The sequence below is a fragment of the Agelaius tricolor genome, unplaced genomic scaffold, assembly GCF_023055355.1.
Source record: "Agelaius tricolor isolate 1412-34295 unplaced genomic scaffold, bAgeTri1.0.p SCAF_3, whole genome shotgun sequence".
NCBI classification, from domain to species: Eukaryota; Metazoa; Chordata; class Aves; order Passeriformes; family Icteridae; genus Agelaius; species Agelaius tricolor.
Window position 1 is genome coordinate 30,723,844 of NW_027269263.1, and position 22,117 is coordinate 30,745,960.

Genomic DNA, 22,117 nt, shown 5'->3' on the forward strand with positions numbered 1-22,117 from the left:
CTTTGAAAAAGGAAAAGCAATTCAAATTGACTTTATAATACTGTACTTCATTTTTATTCAGTCATATACATTATTCTTCTTTTTTTTTCTAATTCTTGTGTATTATGTTCTATTGGTGACTTATTTGTTACAATTATAAGCTCCTGCACAGCACTCTGTCCCTGTTCTTTCTTGTAGAAATGAGTGTTTGAAAAGTTTTATTTAAGGTCATCAGAAAAAAAAACAGCGAGATGCCCTATTTGAGTTTCTCATTTTCTAGTTATTTATGCTTTTTGCCTTATTTTATGAGAACAGCATAGCAGAAATATTTTTCAGGTTCAAACAATAGCTTCTAAAAATTCCTCTGGAATAGAGCTGCAGTGGTTTATTTCTTCTGAGTCACTCAACACTTCTAAACACTCAACACCAAAAATTGACCCTCTTGATTTTTGTTAGTCTCATTTTCAAGTTTCCTAACAATTCCACTGCACTGAAATATAGGTGGTGGTGGTGGTGGTGGTGGGTTTTGGCAGAGGAAAAAGGGAGTTGGAGTTTATTCTGCTTTGGCTTGGTTGCATTTTTTTCACAAAATATTTGATGGCCTTTCTATGAATAGATAACTACTGCCTTGTACCGAACAGCACCAAATACTTATCATCTGTGTCTTTTTTTTCCCTTCTCTGAATCAGTATCATACTGTAATTCATAGCCTGATTCTTTTGTACATTCCCCTTTTTGAAGCAGAATTTCATTTTAGAGAATTCATACTTTACAAATGTGAATGTTCTGCACCACAAGTGGGGAAGGCAGAGAGAGTGAAGGGGTTTTTGGTGGATCTCAGTAAAAAAGGCCCAAAATCTCAGTAAAAAAGACCCCATACTAACACAGGTGGTTTAAGAAGATTGAATACAAAGATTAATATAGATAGTAAGTAAATCTTGCATCCCATCAGGTACTGGGCAGCACAGTTTCATACAGCATCAAAGAGACCGCAGATGGATTGTCCCCCAGCACACTGCAGATCCCATCTGTGGTTATGCTCCTTCTCCGTTCTGTGCTGTAGTGCCTTATATTTTGTCTAACAAGTAAAGCCACACATCTTATCCTGACAGGCTGGACTGTTATCTCTGCCATAACATCCCCAGCACGCAGAACAGACCCATATAGGCCACTCCAGCAGATTTCCTTACAGCAGCTGCTCACGCTTAAACACAGGACCCCACACAGCAAAGACAGCCTGGCTAAAATCTAACTCCTCAAATACAAGGTCTTCTGCAAGACTCCAGATATAAGGAAAGACAAGGAGTTTTGTACTGTTGATTTCTGACTTTTCCCCCATTTTTATCAAAATAATACTCCATGAGAACACCCAAGCCAACTATTCAAAACCTGTCATGGCCTTCTTTTCATAATGCTCTTATTCATGAACCTAGGCAAGTAAGCATCATCTAGGAAAGAGAGCATCACCTTTTCCTACACTGCCTTTAGATCAACAGACACATATATAGGATGGTCTTCCCTTTCTGTAGAGAAAAATCAGAAATCCCATTTTTCAAATGGGATCAAAATCCATCCATCCACTTTTGAAATCCCATCAAAAGTGATGTTCATCACTTTTGCCTGGTGTTTTTATTGTGACAGGGTAAATGATCCAGAAATGTGTTTATTTTTTCTTTTTGCTTCGCAGTGACAAAAAAAGGAAATCAAAATAAGTATTCAACTGGACTAAGAAAGAATTCACTTGCTTTCTTAACATCTCAAGCTTCATTAATTTTCTGTCTTTTCAGGAGTCGAAGAATGGATACAAATGCACATAAAAACAATCAGTCCTGGTTGCAGAATTTCAGACAGACATTGCAGAATTTCAAATGTTATTCTTTTTTTTTTCAGTTTCAGAATACAGGTTCTCTGCTTAGCACTCAAGAGACTGTTAGGTACCACAATAAATAAATTCATAAGAAATGACATCTCTGTAATTTTGAAAAATACAAGGCAAATCTTTATGTCAAACAGAGAAAATGTGGATTTGTACAGCAAATTCTGTAGTTCTGCTGAGGGAATAAATAATACAGGAACAGGTTTAAAGTTTGTTCTTATTGGGTGTAAATGTGTGTATTAGCCATTGAACTTCTGCTGCTGAAAAAGATGTCAAAAAGCAAACATAAAATGGAAAAGTAGCATGTGTATTTCTACAATCCACTGCAATGTGAAATAAGGAATGGAATAGCTGTTTGTTTGTTTAGTTCCTTTAGTCTAGTGGTAAAGGTCCTGCAGCATATCTTTAGTACTAGTAGAATCAGAAAAAAGGCCAGCATGTATTGTATGCACGTGTAAAAAAACATACAGAAAATAATTTTAAAAAACCCTAGGAATGAAATAGCATTGAGTTAAATCATACACCTTCACCTGCAATATCAACAGTATCAAAAGATAATGGGAATTAATGCAGAGTGCCATATAAAGAACTATTAAAAAGATGTGGATTGTATAATTCAAAGAGAGAGAAAAGAAAGTTGTTAGAACTGTAGAAGAGAATGGGTAGTGTAAGTCAGTTATTTACATGCTTCCACATGCGCTCTCAGAGCATAAAGATACATAACAGGTGTGAAAATTAAAGAAAACATATATCGTAATAAGGATCCATTTTATTCTCTCCCCTTCATATGAACAATTTTTTTCCAGGACAGAAACAGTCCTATGATATTTTATGTGCTCTTTCAGAGCCAGTTTTTTGATACTTCATTTCAGTTCTGCCTATCCACACACCTACACATCACTATTAGCTCCATGACTAATGAAAAATTTAGCAATAAAAGGGCTGCCTACTTCTTGTGATCTGAAACCTCTTTCTATTACATGCAATAGTAACAACACAAGGAGCGCTTTCATCCAGCTCTGTAGAGCAGCATGATGAAATTAGAGTTAGCTGCAGACTAGGTATTTCATTGTTCACCTTGCTTCACATACCTCTAAACTCTAATACTCCTTAGGTGGGTATGTCCAGTTTTGTTAAAGAACCCCAAAAGAAAGCTTATGTGTGTATTTTAAACAGTCTTATACACTTATCATATTCACACTGTGATAGGACATTAGTTTCCCCCCAGCAGCATCTGTTGAAGCACTTTTATATTTTGGGACATTATTATACATGGTCTTCACTCAAAAATAATTGAGCTGCTTCAACCAGACTGACAAGATTCCTCTTTGCTTAGAAACCAGAAATAGAAAATTATAACTCAAGAGCTAATGAGTCACAAAATCATTACGTGAAATCAGGCTTCAAAGCAGAAAACATTTTGCATCCTCAGTATCACTGTTGCCCAATACAAGTTAGTAAAAACAAAATTATAAGGCAGAAAAGCAGGAAAAGCAAGATAGGCTGTTTTGAACCTAGACATCTATAATAGCACCAACAAGTATTGCTTGTAGATTTTCTCAGCTGGAAAAAGAGAAAATGGAACTGCAACAGATTTTCTCCCTCAAAATTTATTCATGTTTCATTGTGGAGGCTTTCCATGAACAGCTTTAGTTTGTTTCAGCATGAAGGTATCAAGTACAGAGTGAATGTTTAGACAGAAGCAGTAGCACAAACTCAAAAGAGAATTTTGGTAGCTTATGTGGGGTGGAAGCTGAAATGCAAGTCTAATGCATTTATTGTTATCACCATTCTGTGGGATTTATTCAAAAGTGGCAGACTCATACACATGGGGTACTTTTAACAATAAAATTCAAGGCCAGAATAGTATCTTTCACTCAAAAACACAGTAGGTTGAGTTACTTCATTCTGCTGTTTCTATATTCTGTTAGTTTGTTTTAGCAATACTCAAACGGAATATGTTTCCAGAGGTAAGAGAACTCTTTGGTGATCTCTGGCATCATGATAGAAGATTATCAGGAAAGCAAATTTCTGCAAAACAAACAAACAAGAACATACGGAATTTTCAGTCCCTGCCTGAAAGAAAGAATTTCAAACATGACAAAACAAATCAAAAAGAGTCTCAGTCTTTTCACAGATTATAAGATGTAGTAATGATATAAGGAGTGTTGAAAGGGAACTGACTAAATTACATTCATTTATTTTGAAGTTAAAAGAAAATGAAACAATTGGTATTTCCACTTCAAGCACTTCAAGCTAACATTATATTTTAAAGCCCTCAAGCTCTGCCATACAGATGTAGAGCTGCAAGGTTCTATAACTCACTCAAGACCCTTCTGTTTTCTCATTGAAAGAAGAAAGGAAAGTGGAACTCTGTAGCTGATGCAGAGATGAGAAGTTCAAGAAGGCCATCAGCAAAGTGCCTACTAGTTTCCTAAAATTTCCCTTACACATTTATTTTCAGCTTGCAGAGTGTACTCATAGAAAGACTCATTAAATTCAATTGTACCTGCTCCTCAGCCTGCATGGGAAAGAGAAACACTTTAAGCAGTGCCCACTTAGGGCAGCAAACCTCCCTTTCTTCAGTTGTTCAGGGAATATTTTCAATATAAGGTCTAGATAGGAAGTACAACCATGAGGAACAAAACATAATATTCCCTAATAATGTACTAAAGGGAGAAGCTGCACTGCTGCTAAGTGTTAGATAACCCACTACCTCACAAAAAATGTTTATTCACCCATTTTTCTAGACAAATCTACAATGATACAGGCGCATTTTTTTCCAGCTTCCAAATGGTTGGGTGCTGCTATCCCAACCAAAAGTCCTTTTAATGACCTGGGGCCATCAGGTTATTTAATATCAAGGACTTCTGAAGATTGTTTCAGAGTGAAAAGCTTCAAAAGAATGATAACGTTACACAGATTTCTGAAATAATAAAAGTTGCTTTGTTTAGAGATAGTACTTCATTACTTCTGGGTCTGGCAGTTCCTAAGAAAGGAACACCACAGATCATAAATTCCATATAAGTCTATAAAAATATATAAATGAAGGAAATTTAAAATTTTTGCATGAAATTTCTTATTCCACTGCAATAAGTTACGTGACTTTATTTCAAATTATAAGAATCTTTAATCATACAGGTTAAAGGGCACAAAGGGTGTCATATGCCAGGGTTGGCCTCACATAGTGAAAATATATCTTTCTTTTGTGCTTCAAATATCTGACTGTTTTGCATCATTTTCAAGCACAGCACTTACCACTTTAATTCAGTTACTACCAGTAATACTGTGAGTTCAGAAAGGCCCAAATTACTATCAGAAAATACCTTCCATCTTACTTTTGACTACTTCTGACAACCGAATTTAATGATTTTCACTTTATTTCTACATCTGCAAATATGGAGCTCATTAAAAAATTTTATCTCATTGAAAAGTTATCTCCATGTCAACCTATCAGTCTTCCAGACTATTTAATGAATTCTGTTGCAGAAATGTCCAGTAAGCACAAAATTGCTGCATTCCTTTAGTGAAAACAGAGATTTCTCAGATAAAGGATTTCTTCTCTGGTTTTAGGTCTTAGATTGAACTTCAAAAATAATTTTGTTTCACAGATTTCCCCAGTTTGCATTGTCACAAATCAGACCCATTAGTCACCTCTTAGTAACCTCTAATCCCTTTTGCTCTTTATTCTTGTGCTTTTCCATTTAACGGAGTTCTGTTTTGAGTCTCATAACATAGGGTCTTGGGTGCAACATGTCTACAGCAGTTTCAGATGATGCAGCCAGTACTATATGAGTGATTACACATATTACAAGGGGAGTATCTCTATTCATTAAGAAAGCCATGTAAGCCAGGATTGTTACATTTATATTCAAGAAGCACCAGCACCAAAAAGGCTACTGCTGAATAGCAAATGATGAAAACACATTCTTTACCTCAGAACCAGCTCTTCACTGAGATGAGATACTCCCTTCACTTTCACAATTTTAAGGAGTTGAGCTCTATTCTAGGCATAGCATATGAAGAGAACACTGCCTGTCACAGAAGGCCAACTTGACCTACTCTCAGCATCATACTCACCACCTATTCTCTCTGGGTCTTTCTCATGAGTTTCTGTGGACCGAGAAAGGTCACCATAGTGTCTGGGAAAGCAACACTTACAATTTAGTACAAATAGCATAGTAGTGCTATGTCTGACTACTACATGGACTACTGCTATGCCTAAGCATCACCACGATGCACTTCTAGTAGGGGAACAGAAGCCTTTGCTCTCCCATTAACTGAGGATGTAAAGGATAGAGAGAAAGGTTTAAGGAAACAGCATGAACAGAAATTCTGCCATTCTTACCTGTTCAATGCTGATATGAACACAGATCTTGAAAGCAGTGAACAATAAATAGGCGTGAGAAAATATTAATCAAAAGAATAAGGAATATACTCTGAAAAAAAATGAAGAGACGAGAAACATATTATGGCTGTTGAATTTGTAGAAAAAATAAAAAGTAAAATTATTTACTCTGGATTTTTTTCTATGATGAGGATTTTTAAATTGTCAGCTGTATTTTAAAAAATATTGTGATTGTAAAGTAGTAAAAAGAAAGGATGAACACAAGCAATATGGGAAATGAAGACCAGAAGAAACTCTGAACAAGTTGTGGGAAACTCCTCTGTCTCTCCTGGAGGACTAGAAGACGAGGCTGCTTTCCTGCTCCCTTTTATTTAATTTGGCAGCAGAAAAGTATGTCCAGTATGACTGGGGTGGTCTAGGGTCTTATTATTAGCATCTGTCCACCTGACACATCTACTATTAAAATGTCATTCCAGCCTCTCAAAGAGGAAGATTAAGGTGCTCCAAGTGGGAGTATATGTCATTCTTGCCTGTCTCCTGCATTTTTTCCTTCTCCCTTGGCTACCAACCAGGGCTGCCATTTTCTTATTGCAGTCACCCAACACGAAATGCATACCACGATGGCTCACATCACTACTCATGACAGACCAAAACCCCACCTTCCTGACCACACAGGTCAGCAAAGACAATTTGCATAAAGAGTCACAGCCTCAAAAGCAGCTAACCTGTACTGGACTACCTCCTCCATGTGATTTTTATCTAGTTTTTCCTTTAGAACAAGTCATTCACTACATAAGAAAACTTGGCTATCCTGAATTCAAAGGCATTGTGTGTCAAAACAGCACATTTAGTGAACTCTTGCTTGCTATCAAATTCTTCTGCAGTGTACAATTGAAATTTCCACAGCTCAAAGGGTCTCTGTTGAATTGTTTCAGCTACTCATCTTAAGAGCCACCCACTCATGAGTAAAAATGACTACTATAAAAATAAAATCCTGACAGAAAATTAATTAAATTCATAACTCCCAGCCCAAAACTAGTGCTTTATTTTCAAGAGTAGCTTTTTTTTCATTTACTACTTTACTCTTCCTCTACTAAATAAATATTAAATATGCTGTTTATCTTTAGAACTGTTTCATTCTCTGTTACCCAGAACTTGCAGTTGTCCTTGGATTTGCAATGAAGAGGAGTGTTTTTAAGCAGAAATGTTTTTCCATACAATTTAAAAGTTGCAAAGAAACAATGAAGCAGGCAGGAATCTGCCTGTATTTAATTAGGTATACCAATCTTTCAGTCATACAGCATTCACCTTTAATTGTGTTTACCATATTATTTTATTTTGTTTGATGCTGTTAGGTTTCTAAACACTATATGCCATAAATAGTGTCACCCACAGCACAAGTCTGCTGTGCAGTATTCAGGTCTCCGAGCACTGATCAGGTCAGCAGATTTGAAGTTGTCCTGTACCACAAATTGAAAAAAAACAGACATTGAAAACTAGTCTAGTTGTCCCGTACCACAAATTGAAAAAAAACAGACATTGAAAACTCTCACTAGTCTAGAAACCTTTCTAGTGCTGACCAGATATAACAAAATAGTTGTGTCCTATAAGAAACCATCTCCATCAAACAATGGATTCTGTGTACAAAATATCTTGCCATGCTAAATTCTTATTGGGATAAAAAAATGTTACAAAAAAAACTGAAGGAAGGATTTATTCCAAAGCTTGCTAGTGATACTTGCAAAAACACTTTATGAGTCAGAATGCAAAGTTTGCTCTATGGTGTCTTAATTTGCCAGCCAAGAGGTGCTCTGAAGCTCTGCTAATCAAAAGATTGAAATGAAGCTTTTGGGATCAGGCTGAGCCTATTTCTCAGAAGCTGAGAGAATATAATTGAGTTGCCAGACCAACTTTAAAACCTTTCTTCCAAAATACAGTTAGTTTTGACCCTTTGCCACTCCAGCAGAGTGAAAGCACAGCACAGTGCAAGACAAATTAGACATGCAAATGCCTGTTAATACAGCAGACGCGTAGGTGTGTCTCTTTCAGAGTTCAGGAAAATTACCATGGTTTCCAAGGGCCTTATGGACTTCAGAAGCCTATTGCTGAAAATATCATTTACTAGTTATTTAAAGGTTAGATGACAAATCTGTGAGACACTTAGCTGTATGAAGAATATTGTTTTCCGAACAGACGTCTTCTAACGCAATGATTTCATTATTGTCTAATATAATTTTTTTATTTGCCTTGTTTAGAAAGTTAAAAATATCACACATCCCTCCTCTTGTTCTCTCATGTAATCACATATAAATGTCCTTCAAAACACTCCCAGTGTATGTATAAATTACACTTCATCCTCTTCATAATGCATGACTACCAGTTGTGATGTCTTCCCTAGAGCGCCCTTTGTGTCCTCAGCAGTGCAAAACTAGTCAAAATGGCACTAGCAGTTCTAATAACTCAGCCTACAGGGGAATATATGCAAAGCAGATATGTACCTATGCCTATGCTTAACTGATAGAATCACAGGCTGGTTGAAGTTGGAGGGAACACGTGGGGAGCATCTGATCCAGCACCTGCTCAATCAGGGCCACCTAGAGCTGGTTGCCCAGGACCATCTCCAGATGGCTTTTGAGTATCTCCAAGGATGGAGACTACACAACCCCCCTGGGCAGCCTGTGCCAGTGCTCAGTCATCCCCATAGTAAAGGACTGTTCCCTGATGCTCAGAGCAATCCTCCTGTGTTTCAGTTTGCCTCTGATCTTGTCACCAAAAATCAATGAAAAAAACCCTGCTTTCACTTCTTTACATCCTTCCATTGTGAAGAGTTTCCTCTGAACTGCCTTTTCTTCAGGCTGAACAACTTCAGCCCTTCCCTTGTAGAAGAGATGCTCCAGTCCTTTAAGTGTAGTGACCCTTCACTGGACTCTCTCCAGTATATCCATATCTCTTTCCTGCTGGGAAGACCAGAACTGGACTCAACACTCCAATCTGTGTCCTCACCATTGCTGAGTAGAGGAGAACACAAACATATACCATCAAACACATACCATCATTTTCAGAAGGTGTTTTGCTACTTCCCCATCTCAGGACCAGCATTTCCAAATTTCTTTTTCAATTACAGTACTAATTATAGTAACAGCAATTAATTTAATAAAACAGACTGTATATTCAGCTATTCCATGCAACTGTGTGTATGTACACATCTTTGTTTCCTACCGGAAAGAGATATTCAGAAGGCCACAGTTATGTTACCTTTAGTATTGTTACATGCAGAGTCTCAGCTTGCTCTGTGTTACCATAGTTTTTGTTAAATAATTCAACGCTGTACTTTTCACTGTTTGAACTTTCATTTATGCTATTAGATTTTCATCTGACAGACAGCTATGGTCCTTGTAAATCTCTTCCTATCTGGAGAAGTAATTTTATTTTCTTACCCAGTGGTCCATGCCAACCATGCATATAATTTCCCTTGCCTCCTCTCTTCTTCTCTAAAGACATTTTTCCTGACATGCACCTCTTGGATTTCCTAATTTCAGAGAAGATTCATGCCAGTAACTACTTAAATCATCTGCAGATACATCCATTCTACAGCACCTGTTTCTATTTAACCATGCTTCTTGAACTTCAAGGAATGGTCTTCAAGAGACCGGCAAGTTTGGTTTTTTACTGCTGATCAGTAAAATCATGTACTAACTTGAGTTTGAATATCTTTTCTTTTTCACTTCCATTACTCTTAGTAATTCTTGGCCACAATTTTTAAAAGATAGCAAGATTAACTGTAAAAAAAATGAGTAAAATAATATATATCTTATTGTAAATAATAATATATATATCTTAGTGTAAAAGGAAACTTAATGCTGCCCACAACCAACTACCAAACCTGTCAGCTTTATGCAATTCTCAGGAAGAAAGTGATTGGGGAAAAAAACAACACTGGGGCTTTTTTTCTTTGAGGACCGTTGTAAGGCATCTATGTAATTTAATAAATGCCCAGGAAAATGGTCATATATACTTGAATGCAACCATCCTCAAATGATGAGTCAGGGTTTCAAGATCTTCCTGCCATCTGCACACATCTAAGCTGAGAGGTACCTTCAGAACCCTCAAAAATGGTACTGGTTCTTATCAAATTTAGATCAATAAGATAAAATTTCATTGGCAATGTGTCAGTAAATATAGCAATGGGTTAAACTGGATTTTTATATATTTCGGAATACAGTTGTTAAGATTTTCTTTTTAAATACATACTGCTTCAACTTCTCAGTGGTGAACTAATGTTCTTTATTACATTAGTTTTGTAAGTGATAAATGTCTGATGGAACACAAAATTTGGATGTATTCAAGAAAAGACTATCTTCTAGCAATTTATTCAAGGGCCTTGCAAGTATACATAGCACTCATCCTCTTATCAGAAAATTGCCTGTTGTCAGAATGTTTATATTCAGATGTTTGTTACTTTCCCTTGATTCTATTAATAAAATAACTTCAAAAAAGCCACTTACTTTTACTATTATTATAAATTGTGCCAGCAAATGATCAGGCAGGATCTGAATGTTAAATAGAGGCAGCATACAGATGTTTTATATTACTACTTCCTTTACTTTTAAAAATTAAAAACTTTGGTAATGGAATAGTTCAATGAAGCATTCATTTGAAATACAAAATACTAAAACCACTAGAATAATCAATACAGCTATTTGTTATGAGGAAATAATGGAAATAGGACCAATGAGGAGATGATGTTTTGCTCCTTCATAACAAGAACTGAATTGCCAGTCAGGACTTAGAAATGCAATGAATACAGAAAAGGTATAGCTACCAAACTTTCAGAACTGACTAAAAAAGGAAAAGCAGTAACATTGATTCTAAAAGTAAGTCATATTGAAAGCTAATGAACAGTTAGCAAGCAGTAAAAATGAAATAAATTATTGGTTTTAATAAATTAAATGTGTGATAAAATATTCTCAGATATTTTTCATATATTTCTGTAACTAATAGGTGATAGCAATAAATAGTTACTGTAGGGAATGAACTACTTTTTATTTTAAAATAATGTAGAGTGTAGGAGTACAAGCATGAGGTGACAGCAGGGGCATTGAGAGTTTGGGCAGAGGATAATGCTGGTGGCTCCAGGGTTATAAAAACTCTCCAGCAGTCAACTACTGGTTATTGAATGATTGTAACCTTGGGAGCTGTACAAAACATGCATTAAGCTTCACAAAACTCAGGTATATCCAGCATATATAGACCACAACATACATTGCAAACCCAGATGTGACGCCACATTGCAGATTAATGAAGAAGAAGCAAGGTGTAGCCAACACATGAAAATGAGCCCTGGACTGAGAAAAAAGCCATTAACATCAGTATCATGGTCATTCTATGAAAAGACCTGGGATGCTGACACCTTGCTGATAAAACTGTTAAGACTTCAATTGTATGAACATTAAATTTCTTCTTGACTTCACCTATCCGGTCCTCCCCTTTTTTTCCACAAAAACATCAGGAGTTTGAACCCACCAAATTACTGATTCAGTACATCAGATGCAATGAATTGGGATCAGATTCAGACAGTTTGAAGTTGTTAAGGAGTGGATGACTAGAAGAAAGAAAAATTACAGCAATACACCATCACATGTTAAAAGGAAGAAAAGTAATAACTTTTTCAATAAATCAGTTTTATTGCTTATATAAAAATATATTTCAAATAATTTTTATAATTTCCCTATATTAAAGGAGAAGACATTGTTATATAGTGTGTCAAAGTAAAAAATACCCTTTTCTTCAAGATTTAGAGAACAGAAGAACATCAGGCCTAATAACAACATTCATAACTAAGATACAAATGATGGAGCAGTCTATAAGAAAGGGAGAGGTGATAATATAATTCATGTCATTTTGCTGACAGTCAGCCTCACAGACTGCTTTGCCAATCACCAAGAATAGCAACAGTCACCTAGCAAGGAGAAATTATTACAGGCAGTGAAAGATAAGGACAAAGAGTTTGTTCCTTTGCTGGGATTCCTGACTCAAATGCTGAATATTTATGTTAACTCATCACTGAAGTTCACATACTTCAAATGCAATGTATAAATTATGTTGTGTGCTACTGAAAAATAAATGGCTTTTTCTTTGAAGTTAGCTATTCTGGACACAATAAGGTAAATTATGGTTTAATAATTGATGTCTTTGTTGCTGTCTTCTCTAATCCTGTAAGTGGTTAAAGGGAGCAGTGACTTAAATTTCTGATTTTGATTAATCTCTCTTGCCTGTGGAAAAAACATTATAGCATGAGAGAAAACACACCAATTCGGGTAGCTGCTATCACAAGCTGCATGTTAGAAGACGTCATTCAGTGCTAAAAGGCTACAAACACCAAATATGCTTTAAAGGTGCATGTCAGTCTGCCATTGCCCCAGATTGTGAATACCTGTATTGCTAAACAGGCACTCCCAAGATAATTAAAGACAGACTCACAAGCATTTCCTTGCAGTTTTTGCTGTAACAGGTCATAAGATACTTCTCTTTTTTACTCTGGGAGACATCAGAAATTACTCACATGCTTTCAGAATAAACCCCGAGTGATCCCTTGACTTCCAAAGATTCTTAAGTCTTTGCTCAACTTTTCCCCAAGCAATCCCACATTTGCAGAACCTTGTCAGAGTGCTGACAGGATGAAACACATAGCAGTTCACATAGATTTTCCTTGTTTCCCATAAGCTATGTGAAGACAGCAGTATAATTCATGTTTTTTGACATATCCCAAAGTCTGACTGCCTGAAATGTTGCAGCAGTCGTCTAAGCTGAAGCTCCACTGTGTCAGGAAAGGACTAAAAGGAAAAGAAATAGTTCTGAAGAATTTGCTTCCATTCAAATGTCCTCCACTATTGATCTCTTCTGCCATATTTTAAGTCTGTCTGCCCTAAAAATTTACAAAAACCCTTTTTGATTAATTCAGTGTTTCTTGATCCTTAAATATTTTTCCAGGGAAAACAAAAAAGAGTAACCAGAAGGTTGTAATCAAGCATGATCTATCATTGACACAGTGATGCTGACAGTCAAGATAACCAATAGAAACAAAGGCCCAAAGTAAGCAAAATTCATCTTGGTACAGCTGTCTCATTCCTTTGCTAGCCATGTGCTGGAGCCCTGTGCAGCAGTGCTTTCCAGTGGTTCCCCACTGCATTGCTGAGTGACCAAGGTTGGGTCCTTGTAGGAAGCCCTGAGGGGCTGAAGAGTTCTGCTACATTCAGATATTGCAGGAAAACCCAGAGCAGCCTGAATGTGACCTATAGGCCTAACACTACCAGTCCAAAGCAGAAAGCTGGTATTTATCAATTCTGAAATCTCTGGCCATCTGTTCTCTAAAGCTTTACCATAATTATATTCTGCCCAAATCTAAGAAACAAGGCCAGTTTTCTAGCTGATTTATAATCCTACTCCCTGAAATTACTACACTATATTAGGAAAGTTGTCTTCATAAAAAGGGGGGTGGGAACACTTTCTCTTTTAAATCTCTATGTATAAAATCTGGAATGTGACCATCTTTGTTTTTCTGATATGAATGAAACCAAATCCCTAATGAATACCATTTAATGCCCAAAGTTTCCTGATATTGCACTGGTAGAAATATTTAAATTCCAGTTTTTTTCATAATTGAAGCTGGTCTTAAACACACTCCACAACATTAATTTTGGTCTGAAGAAAACAATAATTTTTCTCTTTTTTGAAATCTCAGTGATGCAAAGCCAGAATGCCTTCCTGTGCCAGCCACAATTTGTTTTGTGGTTGGTGGAAAATGAAGTAATGCCTTTTAAATGCCTAGCAGCTGGTGATGGAAGCTTTATTCAGGAAATTCTCAACACTTGCAGTTTTGCTTTGCCCTAGAGTATTGACCATTTCTGTATTGAAATATTTATCAACCCACTGATGGGCAAAACACATCTTTGCTTTGCCTAGTCTCTTGGATTTCTTCAGTTCTTCGGTCCTTGTGGATGATAATTTAATCCATGAATAATAACATTAACCCTGAAAACTAATTAATGCAATTGATAAATTATGTCTCAAATAGTTCTTGCTATGCTCAGCATAAAGACCGACTGTTCCTCTTCACTTGTCCACAATGCTGTTTTGTTTAGCAAGCCTGGAAAATAATGCTTGTTGTATTTTCTTTTGCTGCACTCCATGTAATTTGTATTTTTGTGTGGGAACAGGAGAAGTAGCTTTGAACAATGCAAATTCAAAAGCCCTGGAGTTCTCCACAGAGGCATTCCCCTACTCAATATCTGGGAGCACTGGATCCTAAAATATCTATCATGGCTCACTGCAATTCATTTGTTGTACATGAAGATTCACTTCTGGCATGTATCACCGAAAGCTGTTTTAATTTTTCAGAGGTTGAATTCCATAGATACACAGTTAAAAAGCGTTTTCTGCACTTAAGAAAGTGCCTTAACAGGCCAGTCTCACAGCATAAAATTCACTTAGATACTCAATTGAATATGCAGTAGTGCATTTATGGATCTCAACAGCCTTTAGCTTTTATCAGAAACACCAACACAGGCATTAAGGACTGTAGCATTCAGTCCTCTAGGTGTATCAAACATGGTATTTTAACTGAAGTGCAGGAATCAAAGAATAATAGCATGACCATGAAAGAAACTAGAGGGAGGGAATCAAACTTTATCATCGGTCTCTAGAGAGACCATCATAGAGGGTCAAGAATCATTCAGGTTGAAAAAGACCTTTAAGATTATTGAGTCTAACCATAAATCTGGAGTGTTTATATGGGACTTGGCTGAGCCATTTGGGCCCTGGGGTCTTGACTAGCTTTATCATTCTCCCCTGACTTAACTTGCTCCATCTGTCAAATCAGCACAGACACATGAAATTGCTCCATCAGGAAACAAGAACACACTGTCTTCTCCTGAAAAATTGCCTGGTCTTCACCTGACTTGGCTGCTCACATGTAAATGGAAGAAATGGCACTAATCCAAACCCTGCACCCAGCAAAGTTCCAGTCAGCTTTCCAGCAAAGCAAATACTGAAGGACCTGGCCTGCCAGCAGAAAGCATTTTGCCATACAGCGCTGTCAGGACTGCTGTCTCCCATTGCACGGCAGTGTTCCCTGCAGGCAGGAACATTCACCTTCAGCATGACCACAGAGTTCAGGCAGCCACACAGATATGCTATGTTCTCCTTTCTTTATTTTTTTGCCTAAGTTGGCTGAGCTTAAAGCCAGCTCTGCTTCTACATTGTTGGCCTGGAAGATGAGCAGTGTGTTTGTGGAAAAGCTTCTCCTCCAACAACTGCACAGAGTGAAAGTGTAAAGCACACATAATTGATGGGGGATGGTGTTGCAAGGTCTGCATATAGAGGGGAAGATCAGCTTCACACCTTATTTCTAATCCTGCACCAGAAGAACAATGTGAATCAAGATCCTGAAATCCCCTGCACTTCTTATATAATCATAGTCATTCATAATAGTCCTGTTCTCTTGGAAATATCCTGGAGTACAGGCAAGTACATTAGCTTTACATAAAGACAGTTTTGAAATCCTTCACAGCCTAGGAAAACAGACCCAGATTTTCTTTTGCATGGATACTAAGAATCCATAGGTATCTCTGGAGTGGAAAAAAGAAAATGGATTTTAAAACCTTCACTGGCCCTTCTATGATATAAAGAGTTTCCCTTCTTTCTGCCAGAGAACTCAATTTCAAAATAGTCTGTTTAGTTTCACTTCAGAAGGAAAACAAAAATTAGTTTATTGCAAAATTGAGACTTTTTGCAGGGAGAGAGCAAAAGAAAAAAATGACAAGTCAAGCAAATTCCTATCCCACAGTCTGCTGTTATCAGTGCCCTTCTCTTGCTATTGTCCTTGCTGAGTTTCTGAGCTGTTCAGTGTTCCAATACCCAGTTCTCCCCATCTGAAATCCATTAACATTGTCTTAGTGATGCATAATCAGGCCAAAGCCTGACTGCCCACAAGGTTGCACATACAGCACTGAAGAATGTGACCCAGAAATTTTCAACCTTATGGAGTCCTCTTGGCTTCAGCAAAGCTAATTTTGTTCAGTCTTTATAATGGCAGACATTGTACAGGTCTCATGCTCCATTCTGGTTAGTAACTCAGAGCAGTGGGGAAAATCAGGGGACATTCCCTAGCTGGCATGGCCAAACTGGATCTGGAGACAGGAGGTAAAGTTGCTAGACCCAAACTTATTCTGATCACTCAAACTTATCAAGTCCTTCTATCTCTCCTAGCACATAAGATATCATCAGGTGATAAAAGGAACAGCATTAATGCCTTAGCATCAATACTATTAATAATAGTATTAGGCTGGTCCAGGATTCTTGTAGCTGTGTGCCATTGTATATGGGACCTAATCCTGACATGATTTCAACAGTGCACCTCCAGTACTCACTGGCAGTTATCAGAAAATTCAGCAAGTACATCTAGTGAGAGGGTCCTGGATAGGAAAACTGAATGTATTACACTGGCGAAGTTGAGTGAAATTCAGGTGTAACTGCAGGAAAGGTGCTAGAAAAGAGCAGGATTTGAAAGGCTTGCTCTCAGTGTATGAAATTTTCCCTATAAAGAAAGATGACAATAAAGATCAGCAGTACTTCTGCCTTTCCTCAGATTAATCCTTTTGAGGATTGTGAGGATCCATTCCCCTACCATAAAATCAGTGCTGTATCTTCACTGATTTTTTAGCTAATTTTATTACCTTCATGGCTGGACCTGCAGAGGTAGATTCAGTTACCTTAGCATAATATAATGTGCAATCAACCCCTTAGTGCAGATCCTCAATGCATCTAGGGCAATTTGGTACATGAAGTGCATATACTGGCCAGGGTACAGGTGGGCATTGTATAAAAAACAAACAAAAAAGTATTACTGAAATCAAAGGACAAAGCTGGACTCAGAAAAACTAAGCTGAGTAGAATCAAGCCAGGACTTGGTTTTTCTCTGATGATTTCCCCTCCTCACCCTACCACCTCACTCTCTGGTAAAGTAGAAGGCCTTGGCTGAGGTACTCTTACATTGCTGCACCTCTGCAGGGACCAGATCACAAGGTAAAAACCTGAGCTGGTCACTATGGCCACACCCTCACACCAATTGTCAGGAGCAAGCTGGCAAGTACCCAGCAGTCACTATGCTCAGAGCCACTGCCTCCAAGGGCTGCCTGTCAAGCATGATTAACTATATGTCCTTGAAGGGAACTTGCTTGGCTAGGCAAAGCCATGCAACAAAAGGTGGTTTCTGCCAGTGCAGAGAGATGGTACCATCAAACAGAGCTCCAGTGTGAAGCACTTACAGGCTCATTGCAGCACTGCCTAGGTGAGATAGTCTAGACCATCAGGGCAGGCACTAAAACAGACCTGGAGAAAAACTGAAAGCTCATTGTTTGGTGAGAGCTGCTGATGTGACAAGAGTGCTGCTAAGATGAGCCTTGCTCATCTTCAGTGGCTGTGGAGAGACCTGGGCAGAAGACCCCTACACCCCTGGTGTTAATCCCAACAGTAAACAATTGAAATGCTGCAGTCATTACAATTTTAAAAATTGAGACTTTGGTCTCTGGCCTAGAAAAGAACATGGGTCAATTTGAAAGTGAAGCTGATGGCTTTGAATGTGAATGAAGAGCAAATTTACCAGAATGGTGTCATCTGAGGGCTATAAGCAGATGAACAAAAGCATGTGTTGGATATTACTGTCAGTTAGTATACAATCATAGAATTTTGGAATGGTATGGGTTGGAAGGGACCTTTATCTCCTCTGGTTCTACGGCCTGGCATGGGTAGGGACACCTCCCACTAGATCAGATTGCTCAAAGCCCCATCCAGCCTGGACTTGAACACTCCCAGGGATGGGGCAGCCACAGCTTTTCTGGGCAACCAGTGCCAGTGGCTCCCCTCCTTCACAGTAAAGAAATTCTTCCCTATATCTAATCTAAATCTGCCCTCTTTTGGGTTGAAGCTGTTTTCCCTTGTCCTATCATGACATGCCCTTGTGAAAAATCCCTCTCCAAGGCTGTAGTATCTGGCCAAGAGGAAGTGTTCTTCCAAATATTAAAAGAAAGTTCTCAAAAAAATTAATCAAGAACCTTAAATCTGTATAGGCTTTCCTGAAGGCCTTCCAGGAAGAAAATATTGTATATGCCATTTAATTAGATTCTGAACTGACTCAGGCACATGTTCTCACACTAATTGACTGCAATGACAGCTAAGATAGAGTACACCCAGATGTTTGCCAGACTAGTCTTGCAGAATCTCCAGCTCAGGAACTAAGACTTCAAACTGCCTCTAGACAAACAAGTTTACTGGAACTGCACACAGTCATATCAGCATCGCTATGCATCTAAAACCCACACAGGTCCTGAAGCTGTTTTTGCCTCTGGGACACAGATGAAGAAAACAGAGTAACTTGGCAAGTGAGCACCACTGCATTGCAGTGAGCAGGGAGATCACAATATCACACGTATAAGCTCTGAAGTGATGCTGATTGGATGTGCGGAAATGTCCATGAAATTACTTTTCAGAACAAGGCAATTTAACCATATTTCCCCTTGTTCCTCTTTCCTTCTGAAGAAAAAGTTATATTCTCAACCAGAATAATCAGTCACCCTGACATTCTGGTCCCCAGATGTATTTAAGCAGAATCATAGAATCATAGAATAGGCTGAGTTGGAAGGGACCTCTCAGGACCATCGAGTCCACCCCTGGCCCTACACATGACGCCCCAAGAGTCATACATGTACCCCAGAGTGTTGTCCAAACACTTCTTGAACTCTGTCAGGCTTGGTTCTGTGACCACTGCCCTGGGGAGCCTGTTCCAGAGCCCAGCCACTGTCTGGGTGAAAATCTTTTCGCTGATATCCAACCTAAACCTCTCCTGATTCATACAGCTGTACACACATCATCTTTAGAAGCAACTTGCTTTTCTACACTTCCCAATTAAAATGTGAAAATGCACTCTAGATCCCAAAAGGGCTTCTTAATCATATTTTAATTTTTATGACTTCAAAAAGGTACTTACAGAGTATACTAAAATCAGTGTTAATTACAATAACTCCTTGCAATCAAGGTCCCACCCATTTTCATATGCATATCATAATGTCACTGATCTCCCATGAAAATTAACACAGGACTAAGTTTCAGGAAATAGAAGACAGATATGATATATGATAGATAATATCTGATACATAATGTTATCTGTTGCACTGTTCATGCTCCCAAATTAATTAGCTGTGGCAATTATATGCAAGTGTGGTTTGTCCCTGCACTTCTTTTTTTTTTTTTCTTTTTATGCCTCCATAGTTAACTATGCACCTTCTGGTAACTATCACTGTTAGCTCACCATTGATAATTCTATAACTTTTTAAAATTTAATGTTCTGCAGTTTTACATTTTTAAAGTATCTATTTCATAATGACATATTCCTTCTCTGTCATTCCATGTATAGGGAGATTTTGAGGGAAACACTGAGAAACTCAGTGAAGCATAACCAGTAAACAGATTGCTTTGGACAAGTCTACTTATTTGTTGAGCTGGGGATTTTCCCATTCAAAAGCTTATTGTTAAGAAATCACATTGATCCAAAAATTCTATCCAAAATGTATATTAATAGACTGGACACGAGCATCAATGGATAATTCATTATGCTGCTGGTCTCTGAGGAGAGCAAATCAATACTTTTGTTCTGTTGTTCAAATAACTCAAAACCCTGTGTGAATTCATTCATTATGGGCATGTTTTCAGTACAGGTTCAGTGCTTGCAGGTGAAGCTTTTACTGGCATTAGACTGACTAACTGAAGATATCTGTGGTCACACAAAGGGTAACTTGCACTTTTCTCAAAGGTCCTCAGTACTGACAAAGAAATAATCTCATTCTTAAAACAGACAAAATAAGTCTGTTTTAAGAATGAGATTATTACTGTTTTAAGAATGAGATTAAAGTCAGAGTAAAAAAGGGATGCAGGTTTCAGATTTCATGTGTATCCAAAAGTAATAACAGATTGAAGACCTGATTTATAACTGCTTTTAAACTGCTTCCCTGCCTAAAAGAAAGGGGGGGACCATGCCCACCAAGGCACAAGCCACTTTCCCCAACAGCAAACCTAGGCTTACCAGCAACAGGTTTGCTTTTCTTAGCTTTTTCAGTAATTATTTTTAAGAGCCTACATCCACTTAGAGGATTCTATAGATGATAGGTGGAAACTCACCAGGCAGAGCAGATCCCCACCTGAAATTCAATGTAGCCCAAGGCGAATTTTGGCAAAGCTTGACCCTGTTCTCCCTGCTGTCAACTTCAATTAAATCTTTAGAAAAACTGGGGGGAAAAAAGGCCAAATTGATTTCAGTGTTTGGGAAAAAGCAGTAATTGCACAATCTACAAAAAGTAATCCATTACACAATATTAGAATCTAAAACGAGTCCTGTAGTGAAGTGCAGTTCTGGGGTAGGGGGTAGTACAGTGGAAAAATACTGAACTATACACAGCTGTGCATCCATGGTAGCTGTGCATCCAGCTCCCCTGAAATATTATTTGAGATGACATGGCTCTCCTGGGACAAAATGAACTGTACTTGTGCGAAACACATATAGTTCAGAGAAAGCACTAAATCACATTTCTTATGAGTAACCAATGCAGCTCTTTGCCCAATAAACAAGCTGCTGTTAAACCATCAAATTCCTCAAATAGCAAGTTCTGCCATGGAAACTGCATGGAAAATAACCTTTGGAATTTTTTTTAAATGGAAGGTTTCTTTCCCTTTTAGATGCAAAATGCTACTCCAAAAGCAAATCTGGATGATGACAAAAATCTTCAGTCTTCTGAGACTTCACAAGACATTACAACACTTGCAATCTTTGCTTTTAGTTGTGCTGAAGTGCAAGGCATAAACTCAGAGAGGGAAGGTTTAGATTTGAGGAAATGAGGATAGTCAAACACTGGAAAAAGTTGCCCAGAAATGGGGATCCTCCATCCCTGGAAGTGTTCAAGACTAGGGTGGATGGGGTTTTAAGCAACCTGTTTTACTGGAAGATGACCCTCACCATGGCAAGGGGGTGGAACTAGATTATTTTTAACATTCTTTACAACACAAAATCATCGCACGATTCTATGAATTATCCCACGCAAAACTTAGATGTGCTACTCTGGCAGTCCCTGGGTGCACTCAGAGTGGTGCTGGATCTTTCCATATTGCATTGCACTGTGCTGCACAGAAATAATTCTCTGGTCCATGTAGCACCAGTTCTTGAGGGAAGACAAAGGGTCATAAAAGTCATGAGAGCAACAGATCATATTCATTATCTCATCTAACTTCCTGAATACCAGCACCATTGTATTTTCTTTAGACGTTAGATCAAAGCAAGCCATTTACAAAGACCTCTGATTTTTGTTAAGATTTCAGGCAATCACAAGTGATTAATCCCTATATTACCCTAATAGCTAGAACAGCACAGCTTACTCAAGATTGTGTTTGTTAAACTTCCAGTCATGGGATCACCTTATGTCATAAGACTGTAAATTTAAAGACTTTAAATCCCTCCAACATTATGCCTCTTCCTACACACAGTGATTCATTCCCTTCTTATCTCTTTTCTTTGATAAACTTAGTTTAAAGTCCTTCAACCTCATGTCAAAACTGATTTGCTATCTTAAAAGGCAAACATCACATCTGGACACAATATTCCAGTCAGTTGCTCCATTGATGCTACATACAGAAGAAAGATAATTTCCCTATTTGTGTTTGCCATTCTTCATTTATATGTTCGAATATTGTGTTGTCCTTTTGGTGACATCCCAGAAAGAGCTTACACTGAATGAGAAGAACATCCCTACTGAAAACAATCTCCAGTCCTGAAGTAACCATTGCATTCTTCATTGCTTGCTTGGAGCAGCATT

General features: G+C 37.9%; 1 long non-coding RNA gene across 1 annotated transcript; it reads right to left on the reverse strand.

The window, feature by feature from the left end:
* Positions 1-3,449: 3,449 nt before the first annotated feature.
* LOC139588247 (uncharacterized) lies at positions 3,450-7,655 on the reverse strand. The gene is made up of 2 exons (XR_011678596.1): positions 6,204-7,655; positions 3,450-3,886 (listed from the first exon to the last, which is right to left on the reverse strand). It is a non-coding gene; the product is annotated as an uncharacterized lncRNA (long non-coding RNA).
* Positions 7,656-22,117: the final 14,462 nt, after the last annotated feature.